Source organism: Panthera leo, chromosome B4 (assembly GCF_018350215.1).
Source record: "Panthera leo isolate Ple1 chromosome B4, P.leo_Ple1_pat1.1, whole genome shotgun sequence".
Lineage (NCBI taxonomy): Eukaryota > Metazoa > Chordata > Mammalia > Carnivora > Felidae > Panthera > Panthera leo.
In genome coordinates this window covers 8,602,910-8,628,921 of record NC_056685.1, presented here as the reverse complement: position 1 = coordinate 8,628,921, position 26,012 = coordinate 8,602,910, and the positions used below count along the sequence as shown (strand labels likewise).

At 37.5% G+C, this 26,012-nt stretch overlaps 1 pseudogene; it reads left to right on the top strand.

Annotated features, from left to right (window-relative positions):
- Nucleotides 1–24,673, top strand: part of LOC122224273 — an 80,196-nt pseudogene extending 55,523 nt beyond the window's left edge.
- Nucleotides 24,674–26,012: the final 1,339 nt, after the last annotated feature.

Sequence of the window (26,012 nt, the reverse complement as noted above, 5' to 3'; positions counted from 1 at the left end):
AAGGTTTTGATTTATACAGAAGAAACAATGTTTAAAGCTGTTGAGTCTGGTAGAAACTGAAAAAATTTAAGACATCCCCACCTGTGGGAAAAGTGGTGGGAGATGAGAATAAAGAGATAAGTAAGAGGCAGATCATTGATTTGTTGCTACTGCCGATTTTAATTATTTTGAACTTTAACCCTCATCCATATAATCATTTATTTATTCAGTCAGTCAGTTATTGATTTAGTAATTCAGTATTTACTATGGCTTTAGTGTCAGGTCACACTTTAGGAAATGAGGTGACAATGGTCAATAAGATTGAGAGTTTCTGCCATGAGAGAAATGAGAATTTAGTGAAGAAAGACAGACTCCATACGTGTAAACAAAGGAGTAGGATACATTTCAACTGCAACTTTCCTTCTGGTCCCATTTGCTTTGCCTAAGGGGAAATCTTTCCACTACAGAATTTGTGTAACTGTGGATTTGTTTTATAACTAAAAGATGATGAATAGAGTTGAGTGCTATCTTCACGGTCATTGTTGGTATATTCCCGCACAGTTGTACCAGCAGTTTATGTCTGGCCTCGTTTCTGATTGGTTCATACCAATGCCCTACTGGTTGTTAAAATTTTCAAATAGTACCCATGTCAGTGCCGCAAGGTGAATGTTAACAGCATTTCAGTAGCTTGACTAGAAGTCTATTGCAGTGGGCCACAGGAAAGATTATGGAGTTTAGGTGAGGATGTTTGTTGTAAATGCATGAGCAGTGAGCAGGTTTCAGCACTAATTAGGAAGGACAGTCAATAAAACTTGATGACAGACTAAATATCAAGTAGATGGGAAACACAGGTAATATAAGCTTGTGTTAGGATGGCATTGGACTGGGACTTACACAGGTAATTAGTGGTACTAGAGACACAGTTGTTTTGGTGGAGAAGGTGTATTGTTTTTAAGTGCTTAGAGTATGTCTAGTGAAGCCGTCTATTAAATATTTAGGTACAGAGAGAGGTCTGAATTTGAGATTATTAAATAAAATAGTCAAACATTGAAGCTGTAAGAAAAGATAAAATTTCGCAGGGAGAGAATATGAAATAAGAGAAGGATGCCTAGAAGAAGACTTAAAGAAATCGTATTTAAAAAGTTAGGTAAGAAAGAAGTGCCGAGATAGAATTGAGAAGAAAGAAGGTGAAGGAAGCAGTGGTGGCATAGAGCCGAAGAAATAGAAGTTTTTAAGAAATAAAGGGGGGTTGGGGCGCCTGGGTGGCTCAGTCGGTTGAGCGGCCGGCTTCGGCTCAGGTCATGATCTCGCGGTCCATGAGTTCGAGCCCCGCGTCGGGCTCTGTGCTGACAGCTCAGAGCCTGGAGCCTGTTTCAGATTCTGTGTCTCCCTCTCTCTCTGCCCCTCCCCTGTTCATGCTCTGTCTCTCTCTGTCTCAAAAATAAATAAACGTTAAAAAAAAAAGAAATAAAGGGGGGGTCACCTGTTTAACTTGGAAAGCGTGGAGAGAGACCAGAAGACATAAGGATTTATTTTTTTAATTCTTCCTACAAAAAAAAAAAAAAAAAAAAAAAAAATTAGCATCTGAAACACTGAAAGCACTCCTTTGGGTTCTGGTAATGTTTATATTAGTTATTGTTATATTATATTATCTGTTCGTGTCCTCAGTATACTAAGCAAAAATGATAAGTAAGCAGGTGTTTGTATACAGTGTAATAAATTATTACCAATATTACTGAAAAATGTCTGTCATTAAGAACTACAGAATATCAGCTTAAGAGCTTCAGCAGAGCTGTCTAGCACAATTGTATCACATTTCATTTTATTTTTTTTCCAAAGTATTAGCCTTTAAAGGACTAAAAATTCCCTAATATTTTTTTTCATTTTGTTTGTAACCTTATTTTTCATAATTATCTAGCATAACACTTCACAGATGTTAGAGATAGCATCCTTCAAATGCCTTGATTTAATCTATAGGGGAAATGTACATTTAGAATCAACTGACTTTAAATGAGGATAGTTAGTATGTTTATTATCTTTGCTCACTAAGGGAAGAATGTGGTTTTAAGTGAGGCCAAGAGACTCAGTTGCAATATTAAGAACTGTAAGTTGCTTGAAAGAAGACTGTGCCTTCTTTCATAAACTGGCATTAATTTCTAAGCTTGTACATGATCAGAGTGCAAATAAAATTCTTATTGAAAATGTATATATTGGTATACAAAATGGGAAATTATGGGTCTTCCCCAATGGAGCTATTATTTCTAGGTATGGCAAACTACTATATTAATAAAAAACCTATTTCATCTCAAACTAATAAATAATCATATATTATACTAGTTTCTCTATTATTTGACCACATAAGACTTTATATTAATTGAATGTCATAATTTTTTCTGGTACATACCCTATTACAACTATAACTTCATTTGTTGCTGAAATAACATTAAATAAGTTTCCCTTTGAAAATGGTAATTCATTGTATAGTCCTTTAATGTTAATAAATTTAAATTACAGGTTTCAGGTATTTGTCAGTGATCCATGGAAAGCCCATTATATAATAATTTGTAATTTGGGGGAAACACAAACGTGAGTAGGAAAAGCTTTCTATACAGAGTTGGGGAGCAAGTCATGGGGCAAATGATCTTACATTGACATTTCAGAATTACTTAGCTTGTTGCTTAATTATCAATGAATATGAAGCTGTTGCTTGAAAGAAATACACTGTTAGATTTTATAATAGAAATTATCACTCAGGAAAGGTTGTATAAATTTGGAATTTGTGAAGCTCTCCAGACTTTTATTCTTATTACAAAGGTCAAATATGGCCTAGTATGGGAATTAATCATATTTAGAAGTGTAGGGAAAAAAGAAAGTGGAAAATAAAAATTAAAACGATCCATTTGATAGGAAAGAAACGGTATGAAAGCAAGATATGTTTTTAGCCAGTGTAACGAACACACCTGTTTTTTTGTTTGTTTGTTTGTTTTTGCTGCTGTTTTTTTTTTTTTTTAAGCCAGACTCTTGCTAATAATAATCACCACTTTGTCTGAATGAACAGAACGGATAATGCTGAGGTTACTAACACCTTTTTTTTTTAAACCTACAATACTCACAGCTTGGAACGCTGAAAAACCTTGTGCGGTCGTAGCTTGTGGTTTGTAAGAAAAGTAGAGAGAAATTTGTTTACGATTGTGAAAAGACAGTTCTTATATGGGGAGTACACTCTTCATATTGCTTATTATTATCTCGTTAAATACCTAGTATTTTCTTATATTCTGTCTTCTTGTCTAGTTATTTGACTTATTTGGAATGTATAGAGGAACTAAGGTATTATTAGACTTAGAGCATTCATTTTATTAAATATACATTATTTGATGTATTGGTGAACATCAAAACAAATCTCAGTTTTCTTTTTGCTTTCTTCGTTGGTTTCTTTTTGATTCTCGCTCATTTGTTTTTCCATTTCCTCCTGTACAACAAGAATGCTAGTGTGTGTCCTAGCCTAGAGCACAATAATGATAATAAATAGGATGAAATGTTAAGTTGAGACAAAGAAACGTAGAGCAACGTTCTTCATAAAATCAGGTAACTTCAAATGTTGAGAACAAATTTAACTGAAAAGATGCCTCAGCAAGAATGCACGGCTTGAGCATTTTGTTACCTTCTGTGTCAATGGACACGTACCACTGGCTGACCAAAGTTTAAACCCTAAGTAGATCAGGATGCCAGCATGGCTGGAAGAAACTGTCCCTGGGTGCATCCTAAAAAGAGCTAAGATTTCACATTGAGTGTATCACTAAGAGGAAAACAACCAAAAGAGATGCTCCTACCCGGCACTATTTCTGTTTTGGGTATTTTATAGCTTAGTGTGCAAACAGGGTGTTGGGAATTACTAGGATTTTACCTCATTACTGGTACTTGGAAAGAGAAAGGAACAGAAGCTTTCCTCATAGGAGACGAGACACGAAAGGTGTGTTTTCATTGTTTTATGCCTCTGGACGTAGAGCCTTCACTCCACTGTCGTATCCTATGAGACCACAGAGGTCATCTGAGCAGAGGGAAAGGGTATTGCTGCAGTTGGAGCTCTCTCTCTGTTAGAGATTTGGGTTTCGCTATAAAAGTTACCTCTTTTATCTAGTGCATTTTTTTTTTAAGTTTTAATGTTTATTTATTTTTGAGACAGAGAGAGACAGAGCGTGAACAGGGGAGGGGCAGAGAGAGAGGGAGACACAGAATCTGAAACAGGCTCCAGGCTCTGAGCTGTCAGCACAGAGCCTGACGCGGGGCTCGAACTCACAGACCGTGAGATCATGACCTCAGCTGAAGTCAGACGCTTAACCGACCGAGTCATCCCGGAGCCCCTATCTAGTGCAGTTTCTGACCTCTGTAGACCACGTAGGCTTGGGTCACTGGACAGCAAACAGAGTCAGCAAAGCCAAGAGCATCCCCTTTGTAGCAGTGTTGGAATTTAACATTTAGGTGAATCTGAGAAATTCAAAAGTGGAGCAGACAGGACCCAGGAAATGCATGCATAAAATGCCTCACTTGACAGTCTTTCTCTGCCAAAAGATGAGCCCAGAAAAATAATGGTGGCCCGCCTAACTTTCCCAGTTTGAGAAGTTACATCAGATTGTGCAGTGACTGGGAAAGATGGATGGGACAATGTGAAATAGTCTATCATCCCCCTTCTGCTCTTCCTCAATAGAAAATGGACCAGATAGTTATACAGAATAGAACTGTGGGTAGCATAAAGTTTTTCTGACTGCTTCTTGAAATCCCAACATTTCTGCCATTAATAAGAGTGAATCCTTAAAGAGAATTCTTACCTGACAGGTCAGGGAAGGTTAAGAGCTGCTGATTTAGTTCTAATTCTGTAACATCTTTTAAGATATAACATTTTGTTTCTTGATGTGGACTGAGTACAATCAGGGAACCAGCAGACATATATGTGGGGGAGAGGAGAGAGGATGTTGAATATACATGATGAGTGATATATAATAGGTTATGGCCTTTTCCCCCCCTTTAAATGGAGAACAGTGGCAGAGAGTAACCATCTGCCTGTTTTTAAGCCATTTATTCATAACAAACCCACTAGAGGATTGTAATAATAATCAGGAAGTGGGAGAGCTATCTCATCAGTAGGAAATAGGACAGAGTGTTTAATGTATTTGTGAACACATGTAACACGATGCTTTTCCAGCATTTATCATGGAGTCAAACAGACATGGCTTTAAATTCCAGCTCATGTACTTGATGTGTGAATTTAGCAAGTTAGCTAACTATTCTAAGGGCAGTTTCCTCATCAGTAAGTGCTTGTGATCATAATGTATACCCCACAGTGCTCTTGAAGGATTAAGTGCAAAGATGTTACACTCTGAAGAATCCTTAAATAGATTAGTGAAGGTAAATCCTCATAAATAGATCAACACTTAAATAAACACTACAAATCAATGAAAATGAATGTGATCAGTTTGCATTGTGTTACTTTGCTACTGTTTTCATCACTCATAAAATGTTTATATTGCCTTTTACATTTTAAAAATGTCATTTCTGTAATTTATAATTACATTTAATGTATTGCAGATGCTTTTAAGCTACTTACATTTCCTTTGGAAAACTCTACTTTTAAGTAAATGATTACTTGAATCTACTTTTTATCTAATGTTGTGAGTAGTACTAATTAAAATCATTGTATTTTCATGAGTTCCCTTAAATCCAAAGTTTCTATTATTTACCATGCATATACCGTTTCTTTTTATTGGCTGAGTAATATTTCATAGTATATTTTTCATTTATTTCAGCATAACTCTATTCATACACAGTTCCACAATAAGTGAGTTCATTGATTTTCACAACTTTAAATATTTTATGAGGACTCTCATAAAATTTATATCCATGGTGATACATGAAGAAATGAAGATCACCCAAATAGAACAAGCAAAGCTTATTTATTCAGAGCTTTGTATAGCAAGGGAGTCAGCCCCCACCACTCGTTTTTGGTCCAGACGCAAAGGCAAGCTGAGGAGTGGGAAAGCTTTATGGTGAAAGATGGGAAGTCTTCAGGCATGCCCCAAACAGGAACATCCTCATTCTGTCCTGACACCACTTGGGATTTAAATTCGGAGACAAGACTGAGGGTTTCATTGGGGTGATTGAGCTGGGAGGTGTAATGCATCTTTTCAGAGGTGTTTATACTTTCTGGCACATTTCATGCCCCAGATCTGAATATATTATTTAAAGATCAGTTTCCTAAAGATGGAAAGATTTCTCTGCATTTCTCTTTTTCCTTTAAGTATTTTTCATCAGTAGTGTATGCTGAGATTATTTTGCCTTTGAATCACCTGAAATAATTTGACTTTGTCTTTTTTTTTTATTATTCAAAATTCAATATTCCATTAGGAGCTTGTTTTATTTCAGTTTTGACTTTCTGAAGTGACCCTTATGATGATTTGATTCTGTAACTCTGTGTCAGGTTCTATTATCTTCTCCCAAACTTCTCATATGCTTCATTTTCATAGACTTTTCACTGCTTTTTTTTTTTTCTCTTAGAAATTTTCATTACTTAACATATAAATTGTGTTGTTATTGAAGTTTTGTATAATTATTTTGGCCAGCCCCTCCAGATATTTGAGAGTGGTGCTTTTTGGGGGGAGGGAGGTACTTTCATTCATTTTGGTATTTCTGGTTTATTTTTATGTATTATGATTTAAATGGCAAATTGATTTCTAGAGTCCTTGTAGTCCTGTTCTGCCTGCTTTGTTTTGGTGGCCCATTTGAAATCATGGGCAGTCCTCTACATTGTGTTTTGGTGCTAGGGCTTTCTTCCATGTTGGTTTCACATGTGAATTAATTGGAGATCTGCCCAAGACTTGATATTCATGTTTGGAAATGCTTTTCCAGTTACCTCCTCCCCCTACTGTTGAATTGGGAGAGTGAGGAGTACTGGCTCATTGATGTTGGGCACAGGTGGAGGTCAGACTGCATTGAATCCAACACTACACCAGTGAAGAGTAGGAAAGTGATGGTGGCTGTACGGTTTTTTGTTTGTTTTTTCCTATCTGGTGTCTGACTAGCGTAAGGTGTAGATCGTCAGGAAGGTTTCTGTTTGCTTAGCTATCCTTTCCCAGTCTTTTAGCTGAGGAAAACAAGCATTCTGAGGGGATTTTTTTTCCTTACCTATTGGTGACTCCATGTTAATAACCTCTCCAATGTCTGGGGACATAAATAGAATGAAAAGGAGAACCCAGGAAAGTCACGGCCATCTTGTTCTTCAAGTTGCAAGGCGTAACCAGTCTGCTTTCTTTTATCCAGTTTTCAGGGTTTCCTTGTGCTTGCTTTATGTATTATGTCTGGGGTTTCTACGTCCAGTATTTAGTGGTAGGAATCATGAGGAATCCACATATCTCTTTTTGTTTAAAATGGGAAATCCAAAAAATGCATTTGTAACAAACTTACTAGTAAGAAAAGCAAATTAAATGAGAGGATACTGTTTTACTCCTGAGGTATATACTTGAGATGGCCTGGAAAGCGGTAGCTCACAAATGTGTCCATGAATGTGTCAGTGGGTTCAAAATTTTTGAAAAGCAAATTAGTAATATGCTTGAACGGCCCTATCAGTTTTCATCATTTTGGATTCAAGATTTCCACACCTTAATTTTTTTTTAATGTTTTCATTTTATTTTTGAGAGAGACAGAAACAGAATGCGAGTGGGTTGGGGCACAGAGAGAGGGAGGCACAGAATCTGAAGCAGACTCCGGGCTCTGAGCTGTCAGCACAGAGCCTGACGCGGGGCTCGAACTCACGAGCTGTGAGATCATGACCTGAGCTGAATGAAGCCGGACGCTCAACTGACTGAGCCACCCAGACGCCCCAAGATTTCCACACCTTAGTATTTACCATAAATAGAGAGTCACAAAGATTGATAGATAGTAATTTTTGCATTTATAATAACTATAATAATATTCCTGACTTGGGAATAGGCGAAGTGACAAAATTATGTAGGGCTATAAACACACACACACAATCTCAATATTTCATCTTGGCAAAGTCTGAAAGAAGTCTGGATTTCACAAACATCAGCCTTCTGGCTTCAGCTTTGTACTATGGTTATGCAAAATATTAGCATTAGGTCACACTTGGTGAAAGGTAAAGAGGCCTATATGTAATATTTTGAACAGCTTCCTTTGAATCTATAATTGAGAGCAAAAAGATGTACCAAAAAAAAAAATTGTCAAAAGATGTATTCCAACTTTTAGTGCAGAAAATAAGACTACTGTATCTTTTGTCTGCTACCTCAATCCACACCTCCAACCTACATTTTAAGATGCTTCTTTTCCTGTTTACCACCCACTCTGCTTTTAGTCCACAAGGCGTTCGTTTTAGAATTCTGTTCTCATTGGGCACTGATTCACTGTACTCACTCCTACATGTTCATTTCAGCACCTGCAGCCTTAGTGCCTTGAGAATTTATTTTCTTAACTGAACCATATGCCTATTTGAATGCCTATTATATTTAGATTGAATGCCTATTATATTTAGATTGAATCGTATGAGAAGTATGTTCTTATTTCCTCGTTGTTTACAATATTTATTTTACAAGTTGAAAATGAGGGCCATTACAGAGAAGACTATCTTTTGTAATCTACCCAAAATCTGTTTGACACAGTGGTTGAGCATATAGTGGGTGTTTGGAAACTTCTTAAGGCTAATAAGAGCTTCCATAAAATTAACTTGGAAGCAAAAGATTAAGAAGCACTGAGAAGGAAGTGGTAATATTTGAGACCTTTACAAAATTCATTTTTCTCCAAGAGTTTAGAAAGAATGAAGCTACAATGGAGCAAATACAGTGTTTTCAATAAATGGTGCTGAGGCTACAGGATATCCATATGCAAAATAGTAATAATAATAATCTTCTACCCTTTGCAAAATTAATTCAAAATTGGTCATAGACCCAAATGTAAAATTCAAAAACTATAAAACTCCTAAGAGATAACACAAAAGAAAACCTAGATGACCTGGGGCATGTCAAGGACTTTTAGATATAAGACCAAATGAGTAATCCTTGAGATAATTAATTAATTGATAAGCTGAACTTCATTAAACTTAAAAAATTTCTACACCGTGAAGGACAATGTCAGGAGAATGAGAAGTTAAGCTAGAGACTGGGAGAAAAACATTTGCCAATGACACACCAAAAGACTATTATCCACATACACAAAGAACTCTTAGAGCCCAACAGTAAGAAAATGAACATCCAATTAAAAAAAAATGGGTAAATGATCTGAATAGATGCCAGAGAAAATTCATATACAGAAAATATGCATATGGAAAGATGTTCTACATTGTTTGCCATCAGAGAAATACAAAACAAAGCAGTAATGGGATAGTACTACACGCTGAGTAGAATGGCCCACGTCCGAAACCCTGGCAACACGTGTGGCTGAGGACTGTGGGCCATGAGAACTTTCATTTATTGCTGGTAGGAATGCAAAAATGGTACAGCCACTCTGGAAAACAGATGATGAGTTTCTTAGAAAACTAAGCATACTCTTACCGTACAGTCCGGTAATTGTGCTCTTTTGGTATTTACCCACAAGAGTTTTTCATCTTTGTGTTCTGTCCACACAAAAATCTGCTCGTGAATGTTTATAGCAGTTTCATTCGTAATTGCCCAATTTGGAAGCAATCGAGGAGTCCTTCAGTAAGTGGATGAATAAACAAACTGGGACACCTTCAGGTAATGTGATGTTATCCCGTGCTAAAACAGAAGAGCTGTCGAGTTATGAAAAGATGTGGAAGAAACTTAAATGCATATTCCTAAGCGGGGTGGTGGGCAATGTGACAGGGTGCGACAAGGCTACATACTGCCTGATTTTACTATATGACATTGTGGAGAAGGCAAAAACCATACACTAAAATGATTAGTGATTTCCAGGGTTTAGGAGAAGCTGGGAGGCACGAATATGTGCACCAAGGATTTTTAGAGTAATGGAACTTCTCTGTATGATACTGTAACGATGGATACATGTCATTATCCATTTGTCCAAAACAAGAGAATATAAAATACCAGGAGTGAACCAGAATGTGAACTACAGACTTTGGTGATAAACATGTGACAACATAGGTTCAACTGTAACAAATTAACCGCGCTGTGGGGGATGTTGAAAATGGAGGAGTCTTTGCGCGTATGGAGGCGGGGGGATTTATGGGAGTAGTATTCTGTACCATTTGCTCCGTTTTGCTATGAATGTAAAACTGCTTTAAAAACAAAAATTATTAATTAAAAGAAATAAAGGTGTAAGTATTCCTCTTTTAAAGTCTTACAGTTCCTTCCAGCTATAAGGGAATTGTTGATGCTCTAGTGACAAGATATGGTTAATATAAATTTACTATGACAGAATTTGGTTTATGTTTCCACTGTACTTTTTAAAAGACCAGTGCATATGATATGCAAAGTTTCACCTATATTAAAACAATGGACGGAAATCCTTAATAGATAATTACTCATTGAAATCTGGTCATTGTGGCGCGCTTGGGTGGCTAAGTCGATTAAGTGTCCAACTTCAGCTCAGGTCATGATCTCACGGTATGTGAGTTCGAGCCCCACATTGGGCTCTGTGCTGACAGCTCGGAGCAGGGAGCCTGCTTCTGCTTCTGTGTCTCCCTCTCTCTCTCTCTGTTCCTCCCCTGCTCTTACTCTATCTCAAAAATAAATAAAGATTTAAAAAATTTTTTAAAAAATCTGGTCATTGTAATCAGAGTATCTGTTTTAACCTGGTTGTGATCAGTTAAAGAAATAAAAGCCCAATGTGTGCTCCTGAAATTGTCCATCTAAGTTGTGATAATGCTCATTGTAGGGTTTAAGAAGTAGCATAAAAGAGTAAAACACAATCACTTTATCACTTTTAGTATTCTAAAGCTATCAATTAAAGTTAAACAATGTTACCATTTAGACCAAAGTAATTTATTTCTTTGATGACAAAGAGCAACTCTCAAGTTCAGACTCATGGAGAGCATACTTAGTGAGATTGCAGAAACTCATCATGTAGAGAATGACCCCAAAAGCCTGTCCAATCAAGCTACTTTGTCAGTGAATTAAGTCACTCCCTTGATATTCTCCTGAATAATATGAGATTAAAATAGAACCGTAAAAATAAAAACTTATCCATGAATTTTCTGTGAAATAATCCCAAGGAAGCAATGTTTCAGACATATCTCAGGAAGGAATAATGTGGGGGTAATCATTACCCCCAAAACATATACGGGAAATGTATAACCAGAGTTGGCACAGCTCTGTAGATTCAATTGTTTACACCCTGGTTCACTTCAACGACAAAATGATTTGAGTTACTGAAGACTGATAAGCTGAGCAGATCTGGAAACAAAACAAAACAAAAACCAGTTCCTGAATTTCAGAGACATGTACCTGAATTTTCATTTAAGTAATTTGATTCAAACTTACCCATACACATAGGGATAATGTTATGAGTCACAAAAAACTTTTTCCTCTCATTTATGACATATATTCCTAGGATAACATGATGTTCCTAAAATATTTTAACCAACCAAAGAATGAGAAGTTCAGTTAACACGCACATAGACATAAATGTGAAGAAATGCTTGGCACCAAATATATGCTGCAGTTAAAATATTTTTCAAAATCATTGACTTATCAATTTAATTTTTTTAATGTTTATTTATTTTTGAGAGAGAGGGAGAAAGAGAGCATGAAAAGAGGAGGGGCAGAGAGAGAGGGAGACCCAGAATCAGAGGCAGGCTCCACTCTCTGAACTGTCTGCACAGAGCCCGGTGTGGGGCTCGAACTCACAAACCACGGGATCATGACCTGAGCTGAAGTTGGACACTTAACCAGCTGAGCCACCCAGGTGACCCTGACTTATTAATTTTAAAGTCCTTATAGATAAATAACAAAAATCAAGAACATTGAGGAAAATTTTGAAAAAGAGAACTAGCGTGTTCATGATACCACCATTTACAAAAGCGTGTTACAAAGAAAGATTTAAAAGGATATGGGATTGATGGACACACAGTTAAATAGTCCAGTTCAAACAATGAACAGTGCAGCGCTAAATCCAAGTGAATATGGAAATTTCATATGTAACAATTGTGGCATGTCAGATCGGTGGGGAAAATGTTAACTAATAAATGGTGGTAAGTCTTATAAATGTTGGGAATAAAAGATAAAATTAGGATCATATTTTATTTTATATTCTAGTGTCAACTCCAAATGTATCACAGAGAAAAATGAACTAAAATATAGAGAGAGAAACCGTAAAAATTCTGAAATCAAGTGTAGGGGATGTGCTTGGCAACATGGGAAAACTTTCATAAATGTGATGCAAGATTCACCATTAAGTACGATATTAACTGTAGAGGTTTTGTAGATGTGCACTAATTCGTTGAGAACATTTTTGTAAATAAGTTTTGGAATTTGTCAAATGCTGCTGCCTTATGTTTCTTCTTTTTTTTTAAGTCCTTGATATTGTGAATACTTGATTTTCACATGTTAAACCAACCTTGCTTTTTGGTGGGAAAAATCCAACTCGGTCACCATGAATTGTCTTTAAAAAATATTTTTTATATTGCAGCACCAGGTGGCTCCGTTGGTTATGCCTCTGACTCTTGATTTCAGCTCAGGTCATGATCTCACAGTTCATGAGTTTGAGCTGTAAGCAGGGCATGGAGCCTGCTTAAGATTCCCTCTCTCCCTCTCCCTCCTCTCCCTCTCCCTCTCCCTCTCTCCCTCTCCCCCTCTCCCTCCCCCTCCTCTCCCTCTCCCTCTCTCTCTCTCCCTCCTCTCCCTCCTCTCCCTCCACTCCCTCCACTCCCTCCACTCCCTCCACTCCCTCTCCCTCTCTCCCTTTCCCTCCTCTCCCTCTCCCCCTCCCCCTCTCCCTCTCTCCCTCTCCTTCTCCCTCCTCTCCCCCTCTCCCTCTCTCCCTCTCCTTCTCCCTCCTCTCCCTCTCTCCCTCCTCTCCCTCTCTCCCTCCTCTCCCTCTCTCCCTCCTCTCCCTCTCTCCCTCCTCTCCCTCTCTCCCTCCTCTCCCTCCACTCCCTCTCCCTCTTTCCCTTTCCCTCCTCTCCCTCTCCCCCTCCCCCTCCTCTCCCTCTCCGTCTCTCCCTTTCCCTCCTCTCCCTCCTCTCCCTCTCCTTCTCCCTCCTCTCCCTCTCCTTCTCCCTCCTCTCCCTCTCCTTCTCCCTCCTCTCCCTCTCCCTCTCTCCCTCTCCTTCTCCCTCCTCTCCCTCTCTCCCTCCTCTCCCTCTCTCCCTCCTCTCCCTCTCTCCCTCCTCTCCCTCTCTCCCTCTCTCCCTCTCTCCCTCTCTCCCTCTCTCCCTCCACTCCCTCTCCCTCTCTCCCTTTCCCTCCTCTCCCTCTCCCCCTCCCCCTCTCCCTCCTCTCCCTCCTCTCCCTCCTCTCCCTCCTCTCCCTTTCCCTGTCTCCCTTTCCCTCCTCTCCCTCTCCCTCTCCCTCTCCCTCTCTCCCTCTCCCTCCTCTCCCTCTCCCTCTCCCTCTCTCCCTCCCCCTCTCTCCCTCCCCCTCTCTCCCTCCCCCTCTCTCCCTTCCCCTCTCTCCCTCCCCCTCTCTCCCTCCTCTCCCTCCACTCTCTCTCCCTCTCTCTCCTCTCCCTCCCTCTCCTCCCTCTCTCCCCCCCCTCCCCCTCTCCCTCTCCCTCTTCCCCTTCACCACCTCTATTTTTTTTTCTAATTACATTAGGTTTGATGAAATTGTAGTTAGAATAATTGCATCTACTTTTATGAGAAAAATTTGTCACTAGTTGTTTTTATTTTTTGATTTGTTCTGTGTTCTTTGTCTACTTTAGATATTGGAGTTGTGCTGACTGCAGAGAATGACTAAGGAAGTATTCTTGGCTCAATTTTCTGGAAAAGTTTGTGAAGAATTATATTTCATCCCTAAACGATTGGTAGAATTCTCCAGTAAAGCTGGTTCTGGAGTCCTAGTTATCTGTTTCTGTTTGGTAGTTTGCAGTTTGAAAGGAATTCGGAACTTTAAGATCTGTACTTTATTGGCAAAACTTTGTTCACAATATCCCCTTATTATCCTTTAAATATCTCTTGATTTTGTAGTAATTTCACACCTGTCGTTTCTGATAATGGTATTTTTTTGTGTCTTTTCTTCATTTGCTCATAGTCATGGGCTACAGGCTTATCAAATGTATTTATCTCTCAAAGAAACAGCTTTTTGTTGTATTGATTTCTCTATTGTTTTTCTGTGTTTGCTTTCTTTGATTTACACCCTGGACTTTGTTATTTCTTTCCTTCTAATTACTTTCAGTTTAATATACTCTTCTTTTTGTAGTTTTTCTTAAGGTAGAAGCTGAAAGTATAATTCAGAACATTTACTTATAGAGACTTTTTATGTATAAATTTATCTATAAATACTCCTTTATCAGTATATGATAAATTCTGTATGTTGTGTTTTAAGCTTCACTCATCTCAAAACATTTTACACTTTCTCTTCTTATTTCTTCATTGACTCATGTATTCTTTAGAAGTATATTGTTTATAACCCTTATTGGGACATTTTCTTTTTTTTTTTTAATGTTTATTTAATTTTTGAGAGAAAAAAGACAGAGAGAGAAAGAGAGAGAGAGGGAGCATGACCAGTGAAGGGGCAGAGAGAGAAGGAGACACAGGATCTGAAACAGGCTCCAGGCTCTGAGCTGTCAGCACAGAGCCCAACTTGGGCTTGAACCCATGAACTGCGAGATCATGACCTGAGCCGAAGTCAGGTGCCCAACCTACTGAGCTACCCAGGCGCCCCTGTTTTCCAGAAAACTACATTTATTTTTAATTTAATCCTGTAGTGGATAGAAAGCATACTTGAGTTGTTTTAAGTTTATTAAATTTTTTTAAATCACAAATTTGGTCCATCTTGCTAATGTACTATATGCATTTTATTTATTTATTTATTTATTTAATGTTTATTTATTTTTGAGACAGAGAGAGACAGAGCATGAATGGGGGAGGGTCAGAGAGAGGGAGACACAGAATCCGAAACAGGCTCCAGGCTGAGCTGTCAGCACAGAGCCCGACACGGGGCTCGAACTCACAGACCGCGAGATCATGACCTGAGCCGAAGTCGGTTGCTTAACCGACTGAGCCACCCAGCTATATACCTTTTAAAAGAATGTGTACTTGTGTCTGATTTTTTGTTTGTGGCATGTTCTATAAATATCAGTGAGTCCAAGCTTTTTTATAATGGTATATGCATCTTCTGTAACTTTACTGAATGTCTGTTTACACTTTGTATCAGTTATTGAGACAAGGTATAGAAATCTCTGAGCGTGTCTATGGATGCATATGTTTGTCTTTGCAGTTCAATAAGTTCTTGCCTGATGTATTTGGATGCTCTGTTATTATGTAAATAATTGCTTACAACTGTTTGTAACCCGTCAGCAAATTACATCTTTATCTTTATGAAATTACCTCCTTTACTCCTAATTCTATTCAATACTGTGCAGTCTATTGTACTTAATACTAATATCACCCAGAATTATTTCCATTACTATTAGCAGAGGGTTTTTGTTTTTCCCATCTTGTAACCTTTCAGCCAGTCTGTCTTTATTTAAAATGTGCTTTTACTAGGTAGCTTGTAGCAAGGTCTTACTTGTGTTTCAATCTATTCTGCCTTTTAACTGGGACACTTAAGCCATTTATAGCTAATGGAGTTACTGATATATTTAGGTTTCATGCTTTGTTTTTTGTTTTCTATTTTCTCCATCTGTTCTTATTTCCCTTTTCCTCTTCCTATGCATGTTTTGGGAGTATTTGAATTTTTAAAAAGTGATTCCATTTTATCTCGTTTTGACTGATTAGGTAACTCTTATTTTAGTGACTTTTTTTTTTTTTAATGACTTCTTCAAGTTTTTAGTTTTGTCTGTAACAGTCCACCTTAGGACATCATTGTTCAAATAAGGTTTTCTGCCTCCCTTCCCCTCTCCTTCAGGGACTCCAATTATACATATGTTAAGTCTCTTGAAATTTTATCATACTCACTGGCACTGCTCATTTAAAAAAAAAAATCCTTTCTTTCTGTATGTATTAGTTTTTATTGCAATGTATTCAAGTTCACTAATCCTTTTTAAATTTATTTTTCCATAATATCTAACCTGCCATTAATTCCATTCAGTGTATATATTTCATTTCTAATATTGTAGTTTCATCATAGGTATTTGAGTTGGGTCTTTTAAATATGTTTTTTGTTCCTACTTAACTTTTTGAATATATGAGATATACTTGTATTAACCATTCATTGCCTTGATATCTCCTACATCTGACGTCTATATCAATTCTGGGTTTGTTGTAAATTGATTTTTGTCCTCATTATTGTTCATGTTTTCTAGCTTCTGTAAGGGCCATGTAATTTTAAGGTTTTGGTTTACCAGCCATTATGAATATCACCTTGTTGGGTGCTGAATAACACTGTATTTTTCTAATAGTCCTACCTCTTTGTTCGGATGTGCAGTTATGATGTTTAGAAATGTTTGATCCTTTCAGCCTTTGCTTTTATTATTTTATAAATGGAATCAGAGCAATATTCATGGTAGGTCACATTATTCTCCACCTACTGAAGCAAGGGCTTTTTTTCTGCATTCATTCCAGTGCCCTGTGAATCGTGAGAGTCTCTGGTATGGTTTGTGGGAACAGACCCTGTTTCTAGTTCTTCGTGAGTCTGGGACATCATTGCCTTTATTTCTTTTAGGTGATTCTACCCTTGAACTTGGGGAGTTTTCTTAGAAATGCACACTGGTCCATACTTAGCTGAATATTGTTAAAAGTTCTCTCTCTGTGAGCTTTCTTGTAGAGGTAGACTGATCTGCAAACTCCACATATCTTGATATGTGTATTAGTTTTCTATTGCTGCTATACTAAAGTACTACAATGCAAACTTATTATTGTATATAACTTAAAACACACACATTTGTTTATTGCATTATATTTATTTAGGTCAGATGTATGGCCCAGGTTCCACTGGAATTCAAGGTCAGGAATTCAAGGCTGCATTCCTTTATGGAGGCTCTAGGGAGAATCACTTCCCTTGTGTTTTCCAGCCCACATGCCTCTGTTCATGCCTCTCTTCTGTCATCTGCAAAGTCAGTGATAGCAAATTGAGACTTCCTGCTGCCCTCTCTGGGGGTCTCTTTCTCTGTTTGCAACTGGAAAAATCTGTCTATTGTTAAGGACTGGGCACACTCAAATAATTCAGAATAATCTCCCATCTCAAGATCTTTAGTTTTACTCAAATCTACAAAGTCTGCTTTGTCATGTAAAGTAAAATATCCACAGGTTCCAGGGATTAGAGAGGGATGTCTTGAGAAGGATATTATTTCTCTGGCAGAGTAGATCTGGCTTCCAACTTGGTTTCTTGTCCTCATGGCGTCTGCTGTACTCTGACCAGGCTGCCGTTCCTGTGGCTGGTGATTCTCTCAAGGCAGTCCTCTGGGGCACTTGTAGGGCTCACTTCATTTATTTCTGGCCTCTCAGGGATTTCAGTTATTCATTGTTTGATTCCAGTGTCTTGAAAAAAAAATGTCACTTTTTATATTTTGTTCATTGATTGATTGTTTTAGATGGGGGGATGAGTCTGGTCCTGATTACTCCATGTTATTTGGAAGTGAAGTTCCAGGACATGGATGAGGCAAGGTTATAGCATAATATTGTCTTGGTAGGTTAACCCTTTATCATTAATATACATACCTTTTTTTTCCCTCTAGAAATTCTCCTTGTCTTGGAGTCAACTATAACATCTACTTAGATGTTGGTTAGTCACTAGGATTTGCAAGTTATATCTTTGTTTCCTTTTCTCTGCTTCCAAACTTGTCTCGATATTTAAGGTATGTCTCTTATAACACCATTTCGTGGATCTCGAATGTCGTTGGTACTGCTGCTATCTTGAAAATATCCCAGTAATCTTAGCCTTTAATTAGATTATTTAATCAATTGACATTTAATGAAATTACTGATAATGTTTAGGTAGATATTTCTATTTGAAAAATTATATTCCTATATATTATTTTCCTATTTGTGTCCGTTTAAGTCTCCATCTTTTTATCTTTTCCTTTTTTTTTTTTAATGTTTATTTATTTCCAAGGCAGAGAGAGACAGAGCATGAGTGGGGGAGGGGCAGAGAGAGAGGGAGACAGAATCTGAAGCAGGCTCCAGGCTCCGAGCTGTCAGCACAGAGCCTGACACGGGGCTCGAACTCATGAGCTGTGAGATCATGACCTGGGCCGAAGTCAGATGCTTAACTGACTGAGCCACCCAGGTGCCCCTGTCTTTTCCTTTTTTATTTTAGAATGAGAAAAAGCATGCAAGCAGGGAGGGGTCAGAGGGAAATAGAGAGAGAATCTTAAAAAGGCTCCACAGTCAGCACAGAGCCTAATGTGGGCTTGATCCCATGACCCTGGGATCATGACCTGATCCAATATCAAGAGTCAGTCAATCAACTGACTGAGCCACCCTGGTGCCCCTAAAACCCATTTATATTTCTTTTTTGCTTCTCTGGGATTTAGCATCTTTTATACTCAATTCAGGTATCTGTATATTTCCTGAACAGGTATATCGATGTGTTGTTTTTTGTTATATGTATCAGTAGCTTATTATTTTATTACTGTATTTTTTTGAATATTCTGAATTTGTCTTTGTTACTTTGGATTTTATTTTTATTCTTTTTTGAGAGAGCATAAGCAGGTAAGCGAGCAGGGGAAGAGAGAATCTCAAGCAGGCTCCACACTAAGCGTGATGCCTGACATGAGGCTCTATCCCACACCTCCAGGATCATGACCTAAGTCAAAATCAAGAGTCAAACACTCAGCCAACTGAGCCACCCAGGTGCCCCGTTACTTTTTTTTTGTTTTAAAGTTTATTTATTTTGAGAGAGAGAGAGAGAGAGAGAGAGAGAGAAAGCAAGCAGTGGAGGGGCAGAGAGAGAGGGGGAGAGAGAATCCCAGGCAGGCTACACACTCAGGATGCAGAGCTCAGTCTCACAACCATCAGATCATGACCTGAGCCAAAATCAGGAGTCGGATACTTAACCAGCTGAGCCACCCAGGCACCCCTGCCCATTACTTTGTTGATGGAAATACAGATTATTTCATTTTGTGGCTATTTTAAACTGTTGTGAAGATACTGGGTGTGTGTGTGTGTGTGTGTGTGTGTGTGTGTGTGTGTACCTATTTTCTTTAGAAATACAGCTAAGATTCAAACTGATGGATACTTGGCCACATATGGTTAACTTTATTGGAAACTGCTAAAGAATTGTCAACCCCAGTTCTCCTATTTACCTGTCTTCCAGGAATTTGTGAAAGTTCCATCGAATCTCATCATTTACAAAACTTGGCATTTTCTTTCTTTTCAGAGTAAATTCCTATAAGTGTACAGTCATCTTCTATTTTGGTTTTAATGACAGAAATAATATTTTCATATGCTTTATTGGTCATTTGGATATATAATTTGTTAAATGCTTATTTAAGTCTTTTGTCTAATTTTGATGATTTCTTTACATTTTTCCTGTTGATATGTACAAGTGCTTTCACAAGTTTAGACAGAAATCTTTTGCTGCATATATGTGCATTGAAAGTATTATTCCCAGTCTGTTCCTTGCCTTTTAATTTTCTTCATATTGGCTGTAGCTTCCTGAAATTTTTAATTCTGATGAAATACACACACACACACACACACACACACACACGTATATATATATATATATATACCTATGTGTATATGTATATGTACATATTCTTTTATGTTTGTTGTGTACACAAATATATATGTGACTTACCAGAAAATTTTAATTCTGATGATATATATATCATAAAATATATATAAAATATGTGTATATAAACTATATTTTATGCATATTGTATTCTGGGTCTTTCCAGAGAAGTCTTTGCTAACTCCAAGGTGATGAAAAAATACTAAAATAAATACTGAAATGAATACTAAAATATAATTTTAGCCTTTACACGTAGGCCTATAATCCATATCCAACATTTTAGTGAAAAAAAGGGACAAAATAGTAACTTTTTAGTGGTAAAAGTAGATTCAAAATTATTTTGTATACAGATATCTAGTTTTTTAGCACCATTTATGGAAAAGAATTTATCAAATAGTATGGATAGCTTTGACAAAATCTATATTACTATCTGTGCTTCTATTTATGAGTTATTTATTTCTGTGCTATTACTCTGCCTGTCTATCATCGCAGCAATATCGCCGTATTGATTACTGAGGTTTTAGAGTAAATCTCAAACTTAAATAGAGCTTACCTTGGAAATTCTTATTTGTTTCTATAAGTTTGTTTCTTTACATTTGTTGATATCCACAACTCTCCAGTGTCCTTATAAACAGGATTTTTAGTTGATGTATATTATTGTTATGATAGAAGCATATATCTTAAGCAGAAGGGGAATTTACCTGAGTATTTTTAATTATTTTAATGTTTATTTATTTTTGAGAGAGAGAGAGCGCAAGAGGGAGGGGCAACGAAGGAGGGAGATACAGAATCTGAAGCAGGTTCCTGGCTCTGAGCTGTCAGCACAGAGCCCGACCCGGGGCTCAAATCCACGAACTGTGAGATCATGACCTGCCGAAGTTGAACACTTAACTGACTGAGCCACCCAGGAGTGCCCCTAGTTGAGTATTTTTTGAACAGTGCCCAGAAATGCAAACTATTAATAAAAGGCTGGTTAAAATTCAGTTATATTAATAAGGACTTATTTCATCGAAGGATATTGTATAAAGTGAGTGAGAATATAAACTCATCTAATGAGGTTCTTCTGCACATGAACACCAAGAGATGTGGATTTGATAGCTTGTACTGGCATTATTTATTTATTCTTTAAATATTTATTTTATTTTTGGGACAGTGCAGGAGAGGGAGGGGCAGAGAGAGAAGGACAGAGGATCTAAAGGGAACCCCATGCCAACAGGCTGACAGCATCCAGCCCAACATGGGGCTCGAACGCTCAAACCGCAAGATCATGACCTGAACTGAAGTCACACGCTCAACTAACAGAGCCACCCAGGTGCTCCTGTAGCGTCATTTTTTAAAAACACAGTAATTATAATCTGTCCAGATATTATTTATAGGGACTAAAAAATCAGTGTCGGCATACTGATACAATGGAATGAAATTCAGCATTAAAAATGTACCTTGTCCAACTAAATCAACAAAGATAAATCTTTTTAGGTTTCTTGTTTATTTACTTATTTATTTTTGAGACAGAGCAAGAGGGGGGAGAGGCAGAGAGAGAAGGAAAGAGAGAATCCCAAGCAGACTCTGCACTGTCAGCATGGAGCCTGATGCAGGGCTGGAATTCACGAACCTTGAGTTCATCACCTGAGCCGAAATCAAGAGTTCGATGCTTTTTAAAAAATTTGTGTGTGTGTGTGTTTATTTACTGTTGACAGAGAGACAGAGCACGAGCCAGGGAGGGGCAGAGATAGAGGGAGACACAGAATCTGAAGCAGGCTCCAGGCTCCGAGCTGTCAGCACAGAGCCTCACATAGGGCTTGAACCCACAGACCGCGAGATCATGACCTGAGCTGAAGTGATACGCTCAACCAACTAAGCCACCCAGGTGCCCCAAGAGTTCGATTCTTTTTTTTTTTTTTTTTTTTTAATTTTTTTTTAAGTTTATTTATTTTTGAGACAGAGAGAGACAGACAGAGACAGAGCATGAACGGGGGTCAGAGTGAGAGGGAGACACAGAATCAGAAGCAGGCTCCAGGCTCTGAGCCATCAGCCCAGAGCCCGACGCGGGGTTAGAACTCACGGACCGCAAGATCGTGACCTGAGCTGAAGTGGAACGCTTAACCGACTGAGCCACCCCGGCGCCCCTAAGAGTCCGATTCTTAACCAACTGAGTTACGTAGATGCCCCAACATAGATAAATCTTAAAATATGATCCTATGTAAAATTAAAGGTTCATGGAAATATTATATCTATATGTTACTGTTACTGCATTTGAAAATGTTAAAACCACTCAAAGCTATATACAAAGGTCATGAGCAAGGCATGTATGGATAGATAATTAATATTTATATAAAAATTTAAGTTCCAGCATTAATAAAGGAATTTAAATTTCAGCCACATAGTATCTTCATTGATAAAACTAGGAAGTATTTAATATGTCTGTTCAATATACAGAATATCATTAGGGTGAAAGAGATATAATGTTCATAGTGTATTAGTTCAGGGATAATTTGATGAAGACTTGCAAGAATAATTTGGCAATAACTATAAACCCACTTTCAATAAAAAATATGCTTTACCTTTTCTTGAAATTTTTTTCTTAAGGATTTATCTTAAATACCATTCAGAGATATGGAAATGTGTTTACAAACAAGAAACTATACTGTACTTATATAAAATGACAATAAGTTTTAGTTCATCAATTTGGCAAACAGAATGTAATAGTGCCAATGTTAAAATAAAAAATGATTCACTATAACAGAAAATGTTGATTGATACTACAGAAAATTCTTAAGATTCAAAGATTTAAAGTTCTCTCAACATCTGCTTTTATTTTCTTTTCTAAAGAGCTGTTCCCACCTGAGAGCTGGTAATTTTTTATACAGTTATGAGGAAAAGTCCTGTAATCATCCCTGTACAATTAGTTTCTGAGCATATGCTCTAATCCTCTTAGGTACATGTGGAAAAATAGAATTCTGTGGTCATGGGGTACACATATGTTTAACTTCATCAAAAGGTGCTGAACAACTGACCATCCCTGTGAGAATGGATATCCAAATTGTGTTATATTTAGCAAATAAGCAATTCAACAAAAGAAAAGGATATGGCCACTTCATGGATTAATTTCAAAAACATGTTGGACAAAAGACATCTTAAATAGGGTGGTGGTTACACAGGTATATATTGGTGAAAACTCATTGAGCTGTATGCTTTTGCAAGAAAAAAAAGAAAAAAGAAGGTAAGGAAGGGAGTGATGGAAAGGGAATGGGGAAGGGAAAAGGGAAGGAAAGGAAGAAAAAATGCATAATGTCCACCCTATTTGACTTGCTTGCTTTGGAATCAATATTAAAATCACAACTCTAGGGGCACCTGTGTGGCTCAGTCAGTTAAGCATCTGATTTCAGCTCAGGTCATGATCTCACGGTTCATGTGAGCCCTGTGTAGGGCTCTGTGCTGACAACTGAGAGCCTCTTTGGGAACTTCATTGTGATTCTGTGTCTCCCTCTCTCTCTGCCCCTCCCCTGCTAGCATTCTGATGGTATGTGTGTGTGCGTCTCTCTCTCTTTCTCTCAAAGATAAGTAAATAAATAAATAAACATTTAAAATAAATAAAATCACAACTCTTCCCACCTTCTATACATTTTATTTTCTCACATTGTTAATATCAATTTAAAATAATAACATTGTATAAATACATTTAGACAGCATGCATTTTTGAAACACTTTTTAAGTGATAAAGGTAAATAGGTAGATAGATTGTTTAAGTAACATCTAGACAAGTGATATTACCAGGGTCATTGCTGTGCTGTGGTATCTTGAGTGGTTTTTGCTGCTTCTTGGAGTTTTTCTGTATTATATAAATTGCCTGGAAAAATATCGATTTGGAAACTGTGAGAGGATGGTGAGGTCAATATATATTTAAGTTGAAAAGATTGAGTTGGCAACATTATTACATTCAACTTAAAAATCATAGCATAAAAACTAAGAAGCAATGATTATGTGTTTATTCTCTTTTGTAATATCTAAGTAAAAGTTTGGAAAAACATAGTCTGGAGTGGCTAATGATCTCTTTGCTGTCCTATAACAGATCTAAAATTGCAGTTATTAGGGACTCATTCTTCTAGGATAAAAACAGACCTGGGAAGTATCTCAAACAATTTTATTGTGAGTCCTAGCAATGTAAGATAGTTGCATACACGGTGACATAAAGACACTGGAGAGAAGTCATTTTATAGTGTCATCTCCCTGGTACCTACTCCTCTTGACCTGCCCTACCCATTCGGGGAGTGATTTATCAACATATTAGAATGAAAACAACAACAACAACAACAACCTTGGTCTCATTTTCTGTCAGCACACATGTAAAAAACATTCTTTTTCAGTTTCCGTCCACTGTTTCTAATTACCCTGCCTGCCTTTTTCTCCGAGGAAAGTTGGGGGGAGAGAAGTGGAGAATGCCTCAGGTTGTGGTAAAGAAAGAACTAAATAGCTCCCAGATAAAATTTCATGAATTCAGTAGCACTGTGGGATCTACGTAAGATATCGTTTAGATTGTCACATCTGATGTTGAACGTAAAAACAAAACTATTATTCTGATTCAGAGAACATACTTAATTATGAAGTAATACCTGCGTGGCAAAATAAAAGGTAACGATACCAGTTTCTTTCACCTCCTCCAGCAATTACAGGAATTGTTTTCAACCCGTCTTGAGGAGAGTAGTTCTGGAAATAATTAAAATGAGCTGGGATAGAATAAAAGTGGTAGGCAACATGTATCTAAATGAGCGAAACTTGTGAGTCCGTTATTTTTAACGTTTATCGGTGATAAGGGAAATGTATTGTGTATATTGTAATCTGTTTCGCAGTTTACTTACATGAATTGGGATCGGGAAGGTGGCATTGTTGGCTACAAAAACCAGCTGCAGCAGGCTTTCGTGGAAAGGAAACTATACTGAGGGAATAGGCCACGTTTCTACGAGCTCAATAAATGCTTACAGTTCATTATGGTGCCATCACGTAAGGTAGCCTCAGAGTGTTCATACAGCATCGAAAAGTGCCTAGCACTCTCCGTAGACACTAGACGTACCTGGCTCGATAAAATTTAAGAGCTGCAATATCAGAAGCAGAGCTCAGTACCTCAGAGTTTTATAAAAGCACTGTCGTCATCATTGCTGAGGCTTAAATTGAGAACTCAACAGTGTAGATCTATTGCTTTCTTTGGAACATCATATAACCTTGTATGAGAACATTTGAAAATTGCAGGAGTAAATGTTAGAAAACCTGGTCTTGTAGCGACGATGGCTGAGAAGAAATGTGACAGTTTAAAGAGATGCTGCTGGCTGGATCACAGAGTCTTAGAGATAAATGTGTTCATGCGTTTCCTAAGGAGATTTTTCATTTGTTAAAGGATGCTCCCTTTAAATAGGTTGGCCTCATAGCAAAGGCTCCTCTTGCTCTTTTTAAGATACTGGCCTTTCCCCTCTCCTGGTTTTCTATTACAGTGTAGAAGGTAAAGTTTCGATGACCCCTTTTATTATTTCCAAGAACAACTATTTGAGCAACATCTAAGTGCGAATCACTGAAATATAGTCTTAAATCCAAGGGAATAAGCCTTCAGAACTGTTGAAGGAAGGGTATATTCCAAGTTATGAACCATGGATAATCAGAATTCCAAAAGAAAGAGATAATAATCTTCCTCTTTTTCATACTTGAATCTGCTTAGCATGCTGGGGGAATGATACAGACACCTGAGGGGCTGGAGACTATAATTTGACATAGGAATTGTAGGAAAAGAGGATAAAAGCTGGGCTATAACTGCAAAATGAGTGAAATATCAGGCCCATTATTCTGCAAATAGTGGAGAAGTATCATTATTTTTAAGCAAGTAGTAGAATTTCCAAATATATGTTATTTTTAGAAAGACAATTTAGAATAGAAATTGAGTTTAAAAAAAAAGGAAATAAAAAATATTCGGGAATATATTGCAATAATCCAGGAATTAAATATAGATTGTCATGAGTAGGAGTAGGAAAACGAGAAATAGACTAGATTTGAAAACCATTATAGAGATAGACACATTAGAGACTGCTATTCTCTTGAATTAGGGGTGACAGAAGGCATGATAAAAGTTGATCCTGCGATTTTTGAGCGAATGCATAGATGGTGATGCCATTGCACTGTGTACAGAATACAGAAGGATGTGATGGGGTTTGAGAGAAAGAACAAATTTAATTTTGGACTTGTTCCTTGAAGTCATTTACAGTGTTATATGCTATTTGTATTAACTATCATAGA